Raw genomic sequence first — 6,000 nt, forward strand, 5'->3', positions numbered from 1 at the left:
CCAATAGGTTCTTCAGTGAATAAATAGATGAAATGTGGCACCTCCAGACGATGGAGTATTTTTCTTTGCTAAAAAGAAATGAGCTATTGAACCATGAAGAGCCATGGAGGAACTTAAATGCATATTACTAAGTAAAGGAAGCCAATCTGAAAAGGTTATATACTGTGCAATTCCAACTATATGACATTCTAGAAAAGACAAAACTATGGAAACAGTAAGGAAATCAGTGGTTGCCAGGGACTGGGGGGAGGGAGAGACAAATAGGCAGAGAACAGAGGATTTTTAGGGCAGTGAAACTACTCTGTATGATGGTATACTGGTGGATAGATGGCACTATACATTTGTCCAAACCCATAGGATGCCCGACACCAAAAGTGAGCCCTAATGTAAACTCCGGGCTCTGGGTGATGATGATGTGTCAGTATCGGTTCATCAATTGTCATAAATATGCCAGTCTGGCGGGGGGTGTTGATAATGGGAGAGGGTGTGCCCACGGGGGAGCAGGAGGTATATGGGAAATCTCTGTATCTTCCATTCAATTTTGCTGGGAACCTGAAACTGTTCTGAAAAGTAAAGTCTGTTTTAGACTCAAGGATCTCCACAACTTTACAGCCTGGGACCGTTGGGCCCTGTGATCATACTGCGTTCCCTGTGTCATAGCTCACAAATCACTTATGTTCAAAATACAAACCCCAAGCCTGGAAGCCAAACACTGTGTTCTGAGGGTTCTTCTTAATGAGAAAAATAACATCGATGATGCATTTCGAAGGAATTCTACCAAAAGTGTATTTTAAGAATTAGGGCTTGGACAAAACCAGTTATCTGGAAAGTTCTCTACGTGGGACAACAGAGTACTAGGTAATTTTACTACTAGGCTCCTGACAGGGAAGACAGCATTAACCCCCTGCTCACTAAGGGGGTGCACGTTCTCCAGTTAGGGTGCTTGTTTGAATGTGCTTAGCTTCTGTCATAGCCTGGAAGGCTCTGCTCTGATGCCGGCCACTTATTTTCACACCAAAAGGAGACTTCTTTGGCAGTGGGGAAGGCTCCAAGGGGGCAAGGCCCCGGAAAAGAAAGGTGAAGAACACCCTTGCATAGAAATGGGTGAAGCCAAGATCCCACCAGGCATGAAAAATGAAGCTGGTCCACACACGTCTTTGCAGGCCCATGTGCAGATGCTCATGAATAGTGTGGGCAGCCCCCAGGGGGCCTGCGGGGTGGAGGATGAGAAAGAACTGAGCACACCTTCTGGAAGGAACTAGGACTCCTAGCTATGGAAGTGAGCACTGACCAGTACAGTCTAGGCCAAAAGAAATCAGGCAGTGAGGAGAAAACAGGTGGTGGAGATAATATCAATAGCTATCGTTTCCTGAGGTCCTGCCATGTGCCAGGCCCTGCTCTGGGCACCAGAGATTCAGTGGTAAATGAGACAAGCAAGGCCCTGTTTCTGCCCAGCTTATCCTAAAGGTGAAAACAGAAAATGCACTTTATTTATTGAGTTTATCTATTATTGAGTTTAAAGAAATAAACTCAAGAATGATGTGTGCTATTAAGAGCATGAAATAGAATGACAAGAGAGGGGACTGGAGTGGCCTTCGGAGCAGGTGCATAGGGCAGGCCTCTCTGATGAGGCCACACCCAAAGGCATGACTCCCTACGAGGGAGCAGCCATGTTGAGATCTGAGAACAGATCATTCCAGAGTATAGCACAAGTGAGGAGACTAAGACAAGCACAGTCTTATGTGTATGAATAACAAAAAAAAAAAAAGGCAAAAAAGTGAGGGTGGAGTGAGGTCATGAGGGGAAGGCATGGTAGAAGATGAGGTCAGAGGTAACAGCCAGGGTGCCATCATGGAAAGTCTTGAAGGCCCTAGTAAGAAGCCTGGATGTTTCTCTAAGTGTGATAATCTTTAAACACTGGAAGGTTTTAACCAGGAGAAGGATCTCACTGATCCATCTCACTGTATCATGGCAGGAGCAGAACCAGAGCACCAGAAAAGAGGTTATTTTAGAAGTCAAGGAGCAATGATGATGAACCAGACTAGGCAGGAAGCAATAGGGATGGTAAGAATCAGATTTGAAATACATTCTTAGATAGATATTTTTAAGTACTTGCTAATGGATCGAATGTGGAGGATAAAGGGGAAAAAAGAGTCAAGAAAGACTCGGCATCACTTTTAGATGTCCCCTCTTTCTAGCTTTCTGCATTGCCCATAATGGGAGCTAATTACTGGTTGGATGCTTGGTTGTCTACTGGTAGGTTGGTTGGCTGGTTGGTTATTTGGATGGTTGACTGATTGGATAGTTGGTTGATGGATGGATGGGCACTTGCTTAATACTTACACAGATAGGTAGTTGACTGGTTGGGCAAGTAGTGGAATAGTTAGGTAGGTAGATGGGTGGATGGGTGGATGAGTAGATGAATGGCTGGTTTATGGTTGGATGGATGGGTAGTAAAGAGGTTGATTCAATCCCTAATAGGCTTAACGTATTTCCTGCTCACTGCACAACCTCTCCTTCCAGGGTCCTTTGCACTCACCCAACTCCCTTGAGCCTAATTCCCTGCCTTGACCAACACCCAGTGCTTGCCATTTTACCCCAGGGCTTGCTGTTTCCCCCATGGTTCTGCATCCTCAGGCTCTCCCCGAGCTACTGAGGGACCCATGCTGGGTTCTAGGTCCTGGAAGATTTTCAGTGCAATGGCCAGATATACACAGTGGGCCTGTCATAGACTCAAGCAGAGCCCAGCTTTGCCTTTTTGTGGTCTGGGGCAGGTCACTCTACCTCAGTTCCACTGTGGTAAATGGACATAAGAACACCTGGCTCACCTACTCACGGGATCATGAGAATCACATGAGAAACTATGTAGGCGGGTGTTGAACAGATGTCAGGGCTTATTCTCCTTAGCCTGCTATTACAGCTAAGGAGCAAGCATTTCCTGTCTGGAGTAGGCATCTGCCCTATTGTTGTCTTCACCTGCTGCTGTTCACAGTCGGCCTAACTTGGACCTGCAGCTCAGACCTCTGCACTCATAGTAATTCATGTTTCCTGGACTCGCTCTTCTTTGCCTCAGATCCCCTGATCTCCACTCATAAAACCCATCTTGATCGTACCTTAGACAAAGCTCCCACAATGCCATCTGCGTTCCGGTTCTGCATTTGAAAAGCAAATGTTATCTCCGACTCCAAGATCTCAAGCCCAGCTCATAGCACGTCTAAACATAGAAAGTGCTCAAAAAGTATATACGCATGAAAAAGCCTCACTGGTTTTTCTAAACCATCTTTTGCGTAGGTGTATCAGTTAGCTTTTGATGCATAACAAGCCGCCCCAAAATGTAGTGGTTTGAAACAAACATGTACGAGTTCTCATGATTCTGCAGGTTGCCTGGCAGTTCCCCTGGTCAGGGGGGCTCGGCTGGGGCCAGAGGGTCCAGGATAGCCTCACGCGCATGTCTGAGACTTCTAAGATGACTGGGCCCTCTCTCTACATGGCCTTTCATCTTTCAGAAGGCTAGCCTCGCTTTTTCGCAAAATGGCAGATAAGTTCCCAACAGCAAGAGGACGCAAGCCCAAGGCACGTGCACTTTTTAAGACTCTGCTTATATCACATCTGCTAATGTTCACTGGCCAAGGCGAGTCACACAGCTAAGCCCAGAGTCATTCTGGGAAGGAACCACACAAAAGCATTGTCACAGGAGGCATTAGATGTAGTGGGGGCCGTCACTCCAACAACCTACCACATTCTAAAAACTGAGCCCACATTCTAAAAACTCCTCTAAGAAGCAGAGTATTGAAGACCACCAGGGAAGATAGACCACGAAGCAGCTAACTGAGAGCTGTCGGGCCTACTGGGGATTCTGAGAAAGGATTCTGGAACTTCTTATTAATGTGACACTTCCCACACATGCAGTGGCTTTCGGCCTCAGTATTAGTCAGCAGCTGGCACAGAGTACTGCATAACAAACAGCCTCAAAATATGAGTGACTTATAAAAAGTACCCATTTTTCTATTTTGCAGGTCTGTGGCTTATCTGGAGTTACGCCCTTCCACGTGTGACTTTCTGGGGTTTAGACTGAAAGGGCGGTGTCAACCCAGGACACACGCAGTGCACAGCGAGAGCACCAATGCACAATCACACTTCAATCCTTTCTCACATCACGTCTGTGAACATCCCATTGGCTAATGCAAGTCCACACCTAAGCCCAGAGTCAAAGGGCAGGGAGCCTCCCCCGTCCAAGTGAAGCCATGGCAAGGGTGCGGATGTAGACTACTCCTAGACAGAAGTGAAGAATTGTATTCCATTTTTTAATCTACCAAAGCCTCCTCATCTCATCCCGCCTCGCCTTTCCAGTGCCCCCACCCCAGCTGAGTTGTTTCGAAGCGGCAGGTAACAAGCAAGTCGGCCAGACTCGCCCTGCCAGGTGACCAGCCCTTTCCCTGAAGCTTCTCGATGCTCAGGTCCCCAGTAGATGACGTGGAGATACGGTGTTATCTTCCCGCAGAGGAGAAAACCCTGAGGCCACAGGCTAGCTACCTTGGTCAGAGCAAAAGTGCCCAATCTTCCCTATTGTGACACTTATCGTCATTTCTGGTATCCCAAATCTACCAGCATCTTACAGTCAAGGCTGGAAAGAGGGTAATTGGCTGAGCTCCATATCTGACAGAGACTCGTGTCCAGGACATATTTTTATCATTAAACTCCTTCTAACAGTTAAAACAGCAGAACACTTTTGAGGTGACTGGGCAAAACTTCCTCAGGAAACATGCTGATTTCAACCACCTGGGCAGAGCAGATGCCCTGATCTTCTTTTTATCTTGCTGAACACCTTTATTGATTTATTACCTTCTCCTAACATGTGTAAAGGGAGATCCTATTCATTTGCTCACAGAGCTGCCCCAGGCCCGAGGAACTGAGGTCGAGGGGAGGTTAGAAAACACGATTTTTAGGGTGCACCTGCTAATGGCCAGGAACAGTGCCGGGAGATGCCGGCAAGCAAGCAAGGACAAGGCATGGCCCTTGTCAGCACAGAGCACACACACGTGTGAGAGAACCACAAAGAGGAGATAGTACTCGATACAAATGACAAGTCCTACAGTTTTAAGGAAGAAGAAGTTCCTCTGGGTTGGTTGAGCAGAGATGGTGCAACCTGAGTTCGTCAATGTTTGGTATATAAGGGAACTAAGACTGGGGCGCCTGGGTGGCTCAGTCGTTAAATGTCTGACTTCGGATCAGGGTGTGATCCCAGAGTCCTGGGATCGAGCCCCACGTCAGGCTCCTCTGCTGGGAGCCTGCTTCTTCCTCTCCCACTCCCCCTGCTTGTGTTCCCTCTCTCGCTGGCTGTCTCTATCTCTGTCGAATAAATAAATAAATAAATCTTTAAAAAAATAAATTAAAAATCAATTAAAAAAATAATAAGGGAACGAAGACTGAGAAAGATGAAATGGTTTGCACAATGAGGATGGCCAAACCAGAATTAGAGCTCAGTCCTCCTGAATTTCAGTTCCAGGCATGTCCATGCTGCCATAATGCCTTCCCTCACTGCCAACTTTCCAGGGATGTCTTTCTTAACCTTGTCTGAGGTTACATAGATGGAGATGGATTAGCTCGAACTCCATGATGATTTTCAAAACATGGTGTTTGGACCGGGCTTTAACACTTTTCAGTCATTTAGTCCATGGCAAGTCATTCTGTTGGAGCCTGATTTTTTTCAGCTGTAGAAAGGATGTAAAAATCAGAGAATACCAGAAGTACAACAGTCTTGGAGGTCATCTACTCCAACCACCCACAAGATACTTGAGTCCCTTCCCAGCGGAGGAGATGGGACACGCGGTAGAATACTTCTGATGACAGAGAACTCACCACTGTCTGGGGAAGTGTTTATCATGTTTGGACAGTTCTGTTGGGAAGCCCTTACCTAAGGTGAGCTGAAACTTATCTTCCTGCTTAATCTCCTCGTAGACCTTTGATCTCCCCTCTTTGAAACAAGCAGAGCCCATTGGC

Source organism: Ursus arctos, unplaced genomic scaffold (genome assembly GCF_023065955.2).
Source record: "Ursus arctos isolate Adak ecotype North America unplaced genomic scaffold, UrsArc2.0 scaffold_7, whole genome shotgun sequence".
NCBI classification, from domain to species: Eukaryota; Metazoa; Chordata; class Mammalia; order Carnivora; family Ursidae; genus Ursus; species Ursus arctos.